Here is a 14,804-nt window from a genome sequence, read left to right on the forward strand (position 1 = left end):
TCCATCCATCCATCCATCCATCCATCCATCCATCCATCCATCCATCCTGTCTATCCTATCTCTCTGTCTCTCTGTCTCTTTCTCTTTTGCTGTCTCTGTCTCTCTCTCACCATCCATCCGTCTTTCTATCCATCTACTCTTTGATATAAGGATGACTCTATCTTAGTATAAAGGATAGCTCACTGCACAAGAGAGGAGAGAGAGAAAGACATATTTGGAAATACGGGAGACAGAAAAAGAGATATCAATAAACACTTTAAAAAGAAAAGAATAAAGTAAGAAAATGTGTCTAGTGAAAGGTTGCTTGTATGGAAATCACATCTGATGGCAAAACTCTTCCTATTTCCTTGCATTAAAAAAGGCAAGTATGGAAGGCAAAGTTCATAGATGGAGCAAAAGACCTTTATTGGAGGGGGGTGGCAAAGGGGGACATTTCAGAAATCTATCTTAATCCTTCAGCATTTTTTTCAGGCCTGTGTTTCCTTTCCACTCAGCAGCCAGAAGCCTTCATTCTAAGCTGGCTATTTGGTCTAGAGTAATAGCCAGAGTGTAAAAAGGAGTGACCCCTCTTAGTCCAGAGACTATCAAGATGTCAGAGAGGAAGGGTCTCCGACTTTGTCTTGCCCAATCTCCTTATTTTGGAAATGGGGAGACAGCCCCAAAGAGGGTAGTGTCCAGCCCAAGGTTCCCCCCCGCCCCCGCACTCTCCTCAATGTACCCAATCTGCGAGTCTCCACCGGCTAGTTTTTGCAGGGTTCAGAGTCACTGACTGCCTGACTCAGCCAACAGGGAAAGCCAATGGGGTTTTCATTGTACAATTGGGTAATGATGCATCACAGAACAATAAAAGCTCTTATTGTACTCGGTGCCCTGTTGTCCTCCCTACAATCTCTGAGAGTTGAAAAAAAATTACTTTCAAAACCATCGGGCAATCTGGGCAACATATAGAAGAAGCACAACATTCACTGACTTGGTTATGAGTAGAAAGAAATCCCTTGATCGGGAGGAGCCTGAGACATTTTTAGCTGAGGCTCATTCCAGGGTAGCCAGGGAGCAGGAGACCGGAAGGCCCTTGGCTCCATTAGGAGCTGTCTGTCCTTATAAAGTCAAGGGACTTGGGAGAGGTATTTTGACTGCGGGGCTGCAGGGATTGCCTTCACCCCAGCCTCTGCAGGAAGCCTGGGGCAGCCTCCAGACACTGCCCTTCTGTCCCAGAAAAGCCAGACATGGACAAATATGTCCACAGAATCCAAAGCAAGCATTCTTCAGGCCTCACTGTCCCCAAGCTGTGGCTCACATTGGCACAAGGGGGGACGAAAGCTCCAGCATCATGGAGTCATAACAACAAACTCATCTCCCCACTGAGGGCTGTTCCTGGTACTGGCCTGGAACCCATGCTGGCCGACTGCTTCTGCAGCACAATCACCCTGGCTGGGCCTTGGATGCTGCTGGAATGGGAGGCTGCATGGGATTCCCTATTGGGCCTGGAAAATTAGTTGCCCAGCCATGAGCTGATGGGATGATGGAGGGAGGGGCTCTTGGCTATTCAGTGGGAGAAGGTGAGAGGCACTCCATGCCTGCTTGGGCTGAAGGGCTAGGGAATGTGGAGCTCAGGAGAAATCATGTCCCTGGTTTAGGGGAGAGGGGAGGTCAGGTTTGGAGCTGGAAATGGCCTCAGAGATGGAGTTAACTAATGGTCACCATGTACTCTAGAAGAGGGGCTTGGAGATCCAGTGCATAGAGTGCTGGGTCTGAAGTCAGGAAGACCTGAGTTCAAATCCAGTCTCAGATACTGACTTAGCTGGGTGACTCTGGGAAGGTCACTTGCCCCTGTTTGCCTCAGTTTCCTCATCTGTAAAATGAGCTGGAGAAGGAAATGGAGAACTCCTCCAGTGCCTCTGCCAAGAAAACCTCAAATGAGGTCAAGGAGATTCAGACATGACTGAAAAACAAACACAGAAGGGTCCAGCGTCAGGGAGTCCGGTGACACGCAAAAGTGATCATGGGCCAGCGTCAGGGGGTCCGGTGACATGCAAAAGTGATCATGGACCAGCGTCAGGGAGTCCGGTGACACGCAAAATTGATCATGGGCCAGCGTCAGGGAGTCCGGTGACACGCAAAAGTGATCATGGGCTCACATAGGCAGCTATCAGGGGTGTGAATACAGCTCTGGCCATAGAGGCAGGAAGCCTTGAGTTCAAATCTTGCCTCCCTCATTAGCCATTAGAACCTGGGAAATACCCTTCCCCTCAGTTTCCTTATCTGTAAAATGGATGGGATGACTTGTGTCTATGCTCCTATGACTTCTCCTTGTACAAGGGAGGAACCTAAGGCTCAGAGAATGGAGGGACTTAGCGAAGCATCTTAGAGCTGGGGTCTTAGGGGCATCATTGGTGTAATCAGTTCAAGGCCTCTTCTGAGGCTCCAGCCTCCTCCTGAAACATCCGGGACCTCACAGAGGCCCCACTCAGCCTGTGGGCTACAGCTGAGGAAAAACACATGCCCCTTGAAAGCCCAGAGAAACCCACTGAGTCCATTTTAGGGGAAAAATTAAAAATTGATGATAAAACTAAAATAAGTGGAAATCGAATATGGAAGAAGCAAAGTAAAGATGCTCACAGGCATTGCATTGACTCCCTGGCCCTTTCCATGGGAGCAGTCCCTCCAGTGGTGCAGAGTGTGGCCCATCTGTGCCTGCCCACCCCGAATGACTCTTCTCCGTCTTCCCTGAGCTTGATCCCAGGGCCCTTCTTCACTTCCCTCTTGCCGTCTCCAGGACGTCAGTGGGCACACAGCCTGCCATTCCCTCTGTTAGAACATCAAATGTTCCTTTGTTAAGGCAAGGGCTGTGATCATGACACTTCACAGAGGACGCTGAGGCAGAGAGGCGTCGTTACTGGACCAGGCAGAGAGTGAGACAAGGCTTGAAGCCAAGTTTTGTGTCCAACACCACCCAGTGGGTCACCAAGCTGCCCCAGTAAAAGTTTAATCAATATTCCTTTGGAATGGATGGACTTGGATCGATAGCTGAAGAGACCCAGAGCTCAGAACCATCTGGTCTACTGCTGTTCTGCCAACGCAGAGGTCCCAGGGCGTCCCCCCTTCCCCCCAAGGCTGGGAAAGCAGCTCTGTTGGGGAGGCCACCAATGCCAAGTGTGGTCCAACCCAGCCCAGAAATGTGCTGCAGAAAGCCTGCCACCAGAACAGCTGATCTTATCTCAGACTTCTTATCAATGATTTCCCTAAAATAAGTCAGGAAAGCGTTCTCAAAATAGCCTCCTCTGAGATCATCTGGCAAAAGGAGCAGCCACCAGTCCCAGCTCATCTTCTGAGTGCCCATCTCAAGCAGATTAACCCAAGGAGGGAGCTGGGGACCCAGTGGAGAGACCATAGCCCTGGCTTCAGAGTCAGAGGTCCTGAGTTCAGATCCTGACTACTATGGGCAAGAGTCACTTCACCTCTGAGAGGTCTCTGTTTCCTTATCTGTGAAGTGAGGGACTAAATGAGCAGTGTTAGTGGCTGGATTTAAAGCCTTTCTCTGACACTTACTCCCTGGATGAACATGGATGGTCCTGACCTAGACTTTCCCCTTAAGCCTTCCCTTTCTGTAAAATGAGGGGGTAGAAGAGACGACCTCTAATACCCTTCTAATTTTAAATTTTAAGATCCACCTCTAGGTTTATGACGCCATGAGGTTGCTGTATAATCCCTTGGTCACTGAATCCACCTGTAGAATGTCTCATCTAGATAAGCATTTATTAGATGCTTACTGTGTGCACTCATCAGAGTTGAGAGGCAATATGGTACAAGGAGGGAGATAGAGAACCAGTGTCAGAATCAGGAAGAAAGACCTGGGGTCAAGTACCATCTCTGACACATAAGACTGAGCGACCCTAGACAGGCCACTTAACCTCTCAGTGTCTCTTGTGAGCTCTCAAAGGTAAGTGTAGACTAGGTGCTCATCTGCCTTGGTAGAGAGTTTCCTTCCTTGGAATTTCCTATACTGACAATATCTCAGTTCAGTCCCAAACCAGAGAAGTTTCTGAGCACTGGGGCATTTACAAAGTTTATTCACCAAGAGTCACAGGTTATAGGACTGGATGACATATAGTCCCTACCCTTATGGACATCAGTCAATAGATATTCATTAAGTACCTCCTATGTGCTAGGAAACAAGACACAAACACTAATAATCCAGTGCCTAATATTATTTGATCAATTTGTAGCGAATGTACACTCTAGGCTCACTCTCCTAACTCCCACTCCCACTGGCAGACTAGCTCCCCACAGGTTGGCTGCTTATCTCTGAGGGATGGGGGTGTGGTGTGGAGTATTTTTAATGGTTGAGCTCATGAGCCCCCCCTGGTGTGCTTCCCTTCATGATTATCCATTGACATCCATTAGTTAGCCAGACTTAGGTTTTTTTTTTAAAGGAGTGGTACAATGGTTGTTAGCATACTAAGATCAGCTGGTACAAAATACCACCCCCTCCCCCCCCAAAAGACTGACACACTTTTCCTAAGAGTGTATGTAGAGTGCAGGAAAAAGTGGGCTCCCATTTAGAGCACATGTGGCAGGGGTAGCTCAGACCTTCTACCTCCTAAAAGTCCTTTTTCCCCAATGGGAGAAATACTCACAAAATTCTCCCTAAGCGTGGCATGCCTCATACTCCCCTCATAAATTTTTGTTTCTCTCTTTCCTCATCATACCTAGTTTATTCCTTGTCCCGAAGCATACACAGATGTTGCTGACCCATGGACACTGCTAGGATGCTGATGAAAATTCCAAATGCATTAATGTTCCAAAGTTCACAAAGCTGTCACGTAGCCAAAGGGGGAGAGGGAGGAAGAACCTGAGGTCAAGGCACTTTCTTGGCCCCCAGTAAATGATTTTTCAGGAGCTCAGCTCTCCTTTCTGCCACTAGACACTTGAATCATTAGGTCTTGAATGTGTTGGATACTTTATACAAAACCCACAGGGCATGACCAAGTCTCCTTCACTGATATGAACATACTTGTAATTGATTTATAAATTGATCAAGGCTTTTCCACAGCTAATTAAAATGTCTTTTGATTGTTTAACTAGAGGTAGTCTCATCTTGCTAAACTAATTACTCTTAAGAAGGATAAGTTGATTAATTGATTTATTTAATGTGCCCCTACTATCATAAATAGATAGAATGGTCTAGGAAGTCCAATCGATCAAGGTCATAATTACACCTAGCAGATTTGAGAAAGCTTTACTAAGGGGGTGAAATCTGAGAGTCCCCTAAAGGGTGGCTTGAGGCATTCCATGCACAGTCTGGCAGAAGGGAAAGAGCCAGAGAAGAGGGGGCTTGTACAGGGGGCAGTGTGGATCATCCAGTTTGTCTGAAGCATGAAATACATGGAGGAGAGAATATGAGATAAAACTGAAGGGTGGAATGGGGCTGTATTGAATGGGCTAAGCAGAAAGGAATGTGGATTTCATTTTGATGCCAAAGCAACCATCATAGCCAGGACTGGACCAGAGACCGAATAGCTATTGACTCCAGGGCCTGTGGGGCAGCTGGCCCTTTTTCCAAGATAAGTAAGGAGCTGAGAAGCATCTGGATTCACAGAAAAGGCTTGGTGACCCACCTGGCCTCCGGAGAATCCCCCTCCATTCTTCTGGGGGTCATTCCAACATTCCACCCAGCTTAGAAGTTAGGGTGGAGGGATACTTTATGACCATTAGGGCTTTTCCCACCCTTATTCACTAATTGACCCTTTCAGACTTTCTCAAAACCTTAGGGAATCTTTCCACTAATCCTTAGCTCAAGAGAAAGCACAGGATGTCTCTAGCCACTTCTTCCTAAAACAGGGGTTTGACCCCAAACATGGGTCAGGACAAGGATCAGGTTTGTCCCAGTAAAGTGAGCTCTGCCAGCCAGCCAGAGAGCTCGCTGTGGATGCAGCATATTCCTCACCCCAGTGATTCTTCCTGTTTGAAGGAAAAGCTAATGGAAGACTTTTCTTCAGTTGATCTCAGTTCCTAGAGACCCTTCCCAGTAGAGCCAGAAGGGACCTTACACATCAACTAGTCCCCTCTCTTATTTTACAAAGGAGTAAACATTGTCAAAAGTCACCTAGATTTGACAGACGCTGGGACTTAAAACCAAGTCATCTGACTCCCAGGTCAGTGTCCTAACCACTGAACCAAACTGTTTTCTACCTTATGTTTAAAGTCTGATCAATGTCCCTGTTGGGAAGAAGTCAGCGATGGAGTAAACCGCAGGGTTGTAGGGGACTTTTTCTCTTAGGACAATCTCCCTATGGAGGAAGCCATGAAGATGAGTGCCTGCTTCTTGTCTAGGCATCTGAGGGTCTGCCTCACATCACCGGTTCAGGGGCCAAGGAGCACAGAGCTCAGGCTGGAAAGGCCCGGAGAGTTCTCCTGACCTGATCCCCTCACTTTACAGAGAAAGAAGCCGAGAACCAGGCATGGGGAGGGATGTGCCCAGGATCCAACAGACAGTGAGGGAGTGGCTGTAAAGCATTCTGGGAGGGCAGGAATTTGGAGTGAGAGCATCTGGGTTCAAATCCTTGTTGTGTCTGACCTTTGGAAAGGAAAGGGAAGGGGGCAAGTTTTCTTAAGTGCTTACTATGGGCACCATGGTAAGCACTCGGAAAATACTGTCTCATTTTGATTCTCCCAACAATCCTGGAAAGGACTGCAGATATCAGTCCCATTTTATAGTTGAAGAAACTGAGGTAGACAGTGTAAGTGACCTTCCCAGGGTCACATGGCCAGAGTGGAACTCATCTCCCTCATTCTATCCACGTACCACCAAGGCACATTTAAACCTCTTGGGACTTCACATTTTTTCAGCTGTAAAATGAGGGCATTTGGGTTCATGTCCTCCGAGATTCATTTCATCTCTAAATCTGATTCTCTGTTCCAACCCAAGTCCTCTGACTTCAATTATGGCAGCCTTCCCATTCCTGCACAGCCCCTTTGGTGCAGAGCCTAGTTTTAGCCAGAGAAAGAAGACGAAGGCAGGCCCAGAAGCTGGATTTCTTTTACTGAAACTCTTGCTTGTTCCTACTAAGGGAGCTGAGTAAGCAAGCAAACAACAACAAAAAACCCACGTATGAAGTGCTTACTGTGTTCCACAAACTGTCCTAAGAACTGAGAGATACCAAAAAAGTCAAAAATAGTGACGAGGCCCAAGGAAGAAGGGATGGCAAGGAGACCCGCCATGATGAGCACTTTTTGGCAGGTGTGCATGTGGGGAGAGAGACAGAGAGACAGAGATAGGGACAGAGACAGAGAGAGGGGAGAGAGAGAGAGAGAGAGAGAGAGAGAGAGAGAGAGAGAGAGAGAGAGAGAGAGAGAGAGAGGGGAGAGAGAGAGAGAGAGAGAGAGAGAGAGAGAGAGAGAGAGAGAGACAGGGACAGAGAGAGGAGAGAGAGACAGAGAGACAGAGAGAGAGGCAGAGAGACAGAGAGAGAGACAGAGACAGAGAGAGAGACAGAGACAGAGAGAGAGACAGACAGAGACAGAGAGAGAGACAGACAGAGACAGAGACAGAGAGAGAGAGACAGACAGAGAGACAGAGAGAGATTTGCCACAGTCATTCCCACATTTTCTTGGAATGTGTTCCCACCTTAACCAATCCAGGTTGGCCTTTCATGATAACAGCTATGAACCTCTGAGCAGCTGGAAGTTTCCCTCAGATTCCTCCTGCATTCTCCAAATGCCCCAGAAACAACCCCAAACCTCAAAATCCTAAAAACCTGTAGTGTTTTCCTTGTCAGGCCTCTTTATGAGATCACCGAGAGACTGCTTGAAATTGTTCAAATTGTTTTCCTTAAACGGGATTTGGAGCTATCTCCAAATGTCTAAGAAAACTATTGAAGGATGCTAGGAAGCCAGCATGACTCCTGCATGCTTCTCTTCTGCCAAATTCCTGCTCTGAGTGGCCTAACATCGAATGAAAAGTCATTGATTGATATGTCCAGGCACATTCCTTGGGAAAGAGATTCACCCCTGTAAGGAACTTGTAACCACCCCTTCCATTCAATTCCCCTTTAAAATGGGATCATGTTTTCAGGGATTATAGATTTGGTTGCAGTGAGGATCAGAGAAGAGAATGGTGGAAAACATTTTGTAAACCTTGAAGCTCCAGGCGAATTCTATTAAAGCTGTAAAGGATATTAAAGACCATTAGTCCAAGCTCTTATTTTACAGATGAGGAAACTGAGGCAAGCAGCCAGGATTCAAGCCTGGGCCCCGTGACTTCCATTTTCTCACTCTTCTCATTGTACCCATCTGTCTCCTTACTTGTCTCATAGTGAGCTAAGCATCTCCACCGGGGATGTTTGCTCAAATCTCTGTTGGTCGGCTCTTGTTAGCACCAATAACCACAGAATCAAAGAATGGCAGAATCAGCAGAGACCTTACAGATCACATGTACTTAAAACCTTTGTCTCCTAATTTCCAGGCCAGCCACCCCCCCCCCCCCCCAAGATAGAGAGGAATCCACCACCAAGCATTAACGGGCTCAGTACATTGGTTGGAGACCTCACCCTAGCTTATGGTGACTGCCTGACACATCCCCAATACTCATCTCTCAAGATTAGGGTAGAAACCTTGTTGTTGTCATTTGTCTTTCATTCTCAAAGAGGACCATGACATCATCAAGGTGAGGCCATGTCTTTGCAAGTGGATTTAAGTGAGGGAGGGCTGTGCAAAGTCATCAGTCTCACTTTTTCCTCTGGAGTCATCTGGGTCCCAGTGGCAAGATATAGATCAGGACAACTGGACATAGTCCCAGATATAGTGGGAGACTTTGGCCTTTTTAAGATAAAGTCTTTCCAGGTCTCAGTTTGACTGAGGCAGCACCCAGTCAGTGATTAGGGCTAGGTAAGAAATGAGGCAAAGAATGACCTTTATTATCTAGTTTAAAAAAATCAGTCTGAGAGGGGAAGACCCTCAGAGTTTCTGACCAAAACAGAAACAGTTGCTATTTACATTCACTTTGAGCAATCAGGGCCCAAACAATGATCAATGGCTGTGTAATGCAATGCAGCTGATCAATGTTGACCGATTGATGAGAGCCAGAGTGATACCGGTTTAAATCATGGTCCTTAAGAAAGAAATCTAGCCCATAAGCCCCAAAGTATCTAATAAGGTTTCAGGTATCAAAAGTTATATTCCTTTGGACAGAGCGCCCGGAAGTAAGGTTGTGACATCCTATGTGGACAGAAGAGAGAAGAAGAGGAAGGAAGGAGCTGCATTGCCCAACTGGACCTGACCGTTGGCAGTTCATCCTACAAACAGGCTGTTGTTTGTCCTTCGTTCTCGAAGAGGACTGTGACATTATATACATTATCAAATAGCTCTGGGATTCATGGCTCTTCAGGTTTGAAACTCAGTTTCTCCTTTTTGACCAGATAGATGAATGAGTGGAGAAAAGGTAGAGGGACAATTATTTTTCCCAACTGCTGTGCTGTATTCCTGGCCTTTTCATGTGCAAGTATGGTTACTTGAAGCCAGGAGGGGTTTTTGCCCAATAATCTTGGTTAATGTGGCCGCTCAAAGTCTGACCAGACCACCCCTCTACACTTCACCAGACTAAGCTGCTCTCCTTGAAAAGGAAGTTTAAAGCCTGCCCCAGACAGTTACCAGCTGTGTGATTTGCGCCTCAGTTTTACTATCTCTAAAATAGGGATAATAATAGCCCTAACCTCAGTGGTTGTTAGGAGGATCCAATGGGTTAACATCTGTAATTGTTTTGCAAACCCTAAACCCCCATATAAATGCAGGCAGATTTATTGTCGTTCAGTTATTTCAGTCCTGCCCAACTCTCGATGACCCCATTTGGGGTTTTCTTGGCAGAGATACTGGAGTGGTCTATCGTTTCCTTCTTCAGCTCATTTTACATATGAGGAAACTTAGGCAAACAGGGTTAAGTGACTTGCCCAGGGTCACACAGCTAGTATCTGAGGCTGATTTGAAATGAGTGGGTTCTTGCTGACTCTAGGCCAGCGGCTCTGTGCACTATGGTGCCACCTAGCTGCCCAAGCTGTTGTCACTTTGTAACTACTTCTCACCCTGTTAGTGGCCTCACAACAATCTCCCAGGGCTGCTGGGACCCACCCCGACGGGGCAGTCAGTGCTCCCCCTCTCCTCCCAAGGGCAGACCCCCATCTTACCACTCACCCTCGACCTGGTCATGACGCTGGTGTTTCCTGCCCTCAGGGGGCTCCCTTCTGAGCTGGAAAGCCACATAAAGAACAAGGAATGCCCTCAAGCTGGGCATTGCCAGTGGTGAATTGCTTGGCTTCTGCTCAGGGCTGGATGATCTTCCCTCCTTGCCTGCCTCATGTGCTGCCTACGATGGCCCTGCACCCGGGCAGGGCCATCAATGCTACTAACTGCCCGACTGTGCCGATAAATAAGTCTTGGCTTAGAGCCTGGTGGATAACTGGCTGCTCTCCTGCATACTCCCCAACACACAAACACTAGTCATTCAGTTAGCTGCTTTCCCTCACTGCAGTCTTGGATGGGGTGAACAAATCATAAATCTCTAGCCAGACAATGAAAATATTAATGGGCTGCCTTGCCGTTTATTTTCAGCTTGTGAAACACTTACATTCTGTCTGGTTAGTGTCAGGCATTAAAAAGAAAAAAAAAACTTTCTAAGAAAAACTCTACCTGGATAAGTCTTTACAGAGACACAACATGTGAGAACTGGAAGGAAACTTAGAGCCATCCTGACCAAGCCTCTCATAATACAGAGAAGGAAACAGAGGCCCCAGCAGTGAAATGACTTCTCTAAAGTCTTTAGGTTGTACCCTTAGGGTATAATCTGTTATGATGGATTTAATGTGGAGAAGGACTCCACGGGGTCATTTAGGTCCGTCCAATCTCTTCATTTTGTAGATGAGGAAACTGAGGCATAAGTGAAGTCATTTATCCAACATCAAACAGCAGGTGAGGGTAGAGTCAGAATTAGAATCCAGGTCTTCTCATTTAAAATCCACGGTCCTTGGCATCTGCTGTGTGTTCACTCCTATGGTGTAAATCTAGGTCTGAGCCTTTCCCTGTAACAGACCCAAAGAAACCAACCTACTTCTTTGCACCAGAATGGGCTACTGGTGACAGGAGAAGAAGCATGGGGGAGCCATTGTTATTTCCCATGCAGAGGAATGCATATTGTAGATAGAGTTCTACACTTGGAGTCAAAATGATCTGGATTAAAATTCAATCTTTGACATATACTGGCTGTATTTATTTAACTATCCACACAGAAAAAACCAAGCAGATGAAGGATGCCTTTTATCCAGTCTTTGGTTTGAATGGATAGCCCATAGACCTATCAGACACTTCAAATGGTCAGTGGGAAGGGCCCAGATTTGAGGTGGAAGAGCAAAGCTGGATTGGATATGTGGGGCTTTTAATGACTTTTAATGACCCCTTCAGCAAAGGCCCATCTTTTGAGCGGCCATATCTTTCAGGGGTGCTATGTGGCTGGGGTCCCAGCATTCCTTCCAAAGGCTTTAAAAGGTAAAAGTCAAAGGTGCCATAAAGGTCAATTAGGGATAGAGGGTAACTGTAAGTAGATTGTCAAGCAAGGGTTGAACAAGAGAAGTGGTGAGGAGGGTGGTATCATCAGAGAGAGAGACGAAGGTCTGGAAAAGGAAATTGGCCAGTCATGTGGTAGGAGCAGAGGGACCTTCAATGGATTGCTCCATTGTTGTCTATCAATGCCAAGAGATGCCTTCCACCCACTCTGCATTTATCTTGTCTCTACTGATTTACATATATGTTGTTTCTGCTATTAGAATGTAAGCTCCTTGAGAGCAGGGACCGGTTTCACTCTTTCCTGGAACCCTCAATACCTAGGACAGTGTCTAGCACCCCAAAATGCTTGTCACTTGACAAGAGCTAGAGGCAGTCCCTGACCCCCACCCAGCATGTTGGGTGAGTCCCGTATGGATGATTCATGAAAGGGAACTAAGTTATAGATGGGTTGTGATGTTCATCATGGAGGGTGTAACAACATCAATGAGATCGTGGAGCCTTTGAAATAGTGAAGGATTCTGTTGCATTCTGTTGTGCTGAATTGTGTGCTGCATTGCATTAATTGAGTTTCATTGTATCACTGTATTGGCTTGCGTTGTCTTGGGTAAGACAAGATTCCAGACCATCCACCTCCTGAACTTCACCCACCATCCCCCCTCTTTCCTTCTTACTTCTTCCTGCATGGATACACACCCAAATAGATACATGTATATTTGCTATAAATCAGACCAATCCGGGAACTTGACCCTGGTCAACAGCTGGTTACAGCTGGAAAATTAAAAAAAAAAACTTTTTTGGGAAGAATTCTACTGGGAATATCCATTTAAAAGGTTACTGTTGTAACATGACTTGGCTTGGTCTACAATCCTCCCAACAAATAAATTCCCAAGAAAATTCAAGTTGTCTGATGATCCCAGGAGGAAAGCTATAGGTCAGAGACCTGGGAGACCACTCTTGCTCTGTCTTCAGCTACAAAGTTGGGAAGAGGATTCAGAGAGGGAGGAACACCCAATGATTTATTAAAGCAGACCCTTCAGAGAGGGGAGGGTACAGAGTGATTTATTAAAGCAGACCCCATAGAAATGGGATCTGTTTTAATGCCCTCCAACAATAACCAGCCATGTGGTCTCTGACATTTCTTCCACCTCTAGATCCCTGATACTTTGATCCTGTCTTATAGGAAAGGGCTATCGTGGATTCCATTAGCTCTCTGGCCATCTTCAGTCATGCCATGTCACTCCAGTGTGGTGCTCCGGTTCCCTGACTCAAGTCTCTCCCTGGGCCCTGGGCTTCTTGCCAGTCAGAGTTTGCCATATCTAGCTTGAACCAGACCTAGGGCCATCCTCATGGTATTCTGTTGCACAGTGTACCCTTCTCCCAGCTTCACTAATCAGTCAAACAACTCTCCAATGAGCACTTATCAAGCACCAGTCATATGCCGAGCAGTGCGCTAAGTACTGTGGATATGAAGACAGACAGAAATCACAGTCTAATGTAAGAGACGACATACAAAGTCATAGGTACATGAGATTATGGAGAGTTGAAGAAATAGGGGAGGGATGTGAAGGAGGGAGAAGTCTATGCTAGAAAATAATGCCATTCATACACTAAGCCCTTTCTAGCACCCCTAACCAAGCTCATAATAAAGCAATTCTCTTTTAGAGATAAAATCAGAAAGCTGAATTCCTACTCCCAATTCTATGTTTCAGTCTTCAGAAAAGATTGAAATGGGAGGTCAGAGTTTAGGCCCGAAGAGAACAGCATCACCTGGGACTCACTGCTCCATCAGCCCCAACAGAGAATGGGTGTGATCTGGATTCAGGGGCCCTTTTCCATATTGTCCCCACGTCCACCCCCTCCCACTACTCAGCCCCCTACAGATGGCAGCAGGAAAATGTTACGGGGACATTTCTGACTCTTCTGTCCTTCTGCCACTGGGCTTTTGGCTCCATTGCTGAAAGTTCTCATTGCCACTGCCTCAGATGTAAAATTTCTGGACTGCTGGGGATGTTTGTTTCTCATTTAGGTGACTGGGTATTCGGAATGCCAGATGGCACTTGGAAGACATAGGGCTCTGGCCTCTTTTATTCCATGACGGCAGAAGCTGAGGCTGTAGGACAGGATTGGTTTTCCCAAGTTGTGGCTTCTCTCCCCCCCCACCCCATTCTTTGTCCTTATATTCATTAGTATGGCCAGGTGTATCAGCAATGCCATATTCACAATGCCTATGGAGATTACAAATATGCTGATATAATTATCCATTACAAAATACGTCATGCTTGCCATATGGGGAAATAAACTAGAAAATTTATTAAGATACCAAAAGACTGAGTTCCAAAACCAGAAAGTGAAAGCCATCAGAGTAGTTATGATATTGGCACAGGTAGATAAAGTAGAAAGCACCCACATTTTCAAGCCTTTAAAACAGAACAGGCTACCTCAGGCAAAGGTCCTCCTCTCCCCACGCACAGCAACCACCCAGCGTCCTGGAAGCGCGCTCCCAGCAGCTCCAGCCCCTGGCAGTCCTCAGCAGGAGTCCTTAGCAGAAAGTCCTTAGCAGTCCTAACTCAAAAAGGGCTTCGCGCTGCCGCTGCCTCTGCTGCTGCCGCCGCCGTCGCCACCACCGCCAGCCACCGCAGGAACTCCAGCTTGGCTTCCGCTTCCTTTTGCTCCACCCCATTCCTGCTACGTCAGCAAGTCCAATGGGGCATGGAAGATCTTTAAATCCCATAACCCTTACACCAGGCCAGATGGCTGAAGTTAAGATTTCTCACAGGTGAGAGACTGAGGTTTTTTAAAGGAAATTCTCTCTACTTGTGGACCAAGACAAAGAAGGAATGAGCTGGGGTCAGCAAGAGAATGGAAGAAAACCAGTGCAGAATTCTGTGTTCTTAGCTTAGAGCTAGGAGGTCTATGTGTCAAGCTACAAGTCAGTCAATAAAAGCTGATATTTTTATATGGGACTAAGGTTTGCCAAGTTCTTTACCAACATTGTCAAAATGGACTGACTCCATCACAAGCTTTTCATCATCCCCCTCCTCTCAGAACCTGGGCTCTACCTCTGGGACCCTAGGGTTTGATAGGTGACCTTTCACCTTTGCTTGCCTCGAACCAGGCTGCCTCACCACCAGCTAGCTATGGCCAAGCCGTTCCACTGCTCAGCTGACCACCCTTTCTGCGTTCTCTTCCCTCCTTAGAATATAAGTTCTTTGAAGACAGAGACTGTCTTGCTTGCCCATATGTATATTCACAAT

Source organism: Petaurus breviceps, unplaced genomic scaffold (assembly GCF_028583685.1).
Source record: "Petaurus breviceps papuanus isolate PSGF00001 unplaced genomic scaffold, PetGlider_PUasm1.0 490, whole genome shotgun sequence".
Classification (NCBI taxonomy): domain Eukaryota; kingdom Metazoa; phylum Chordata; class Mammalia; order Diprotodontia; family Petauridae; genus Petaurus; species Petaurus breviceps.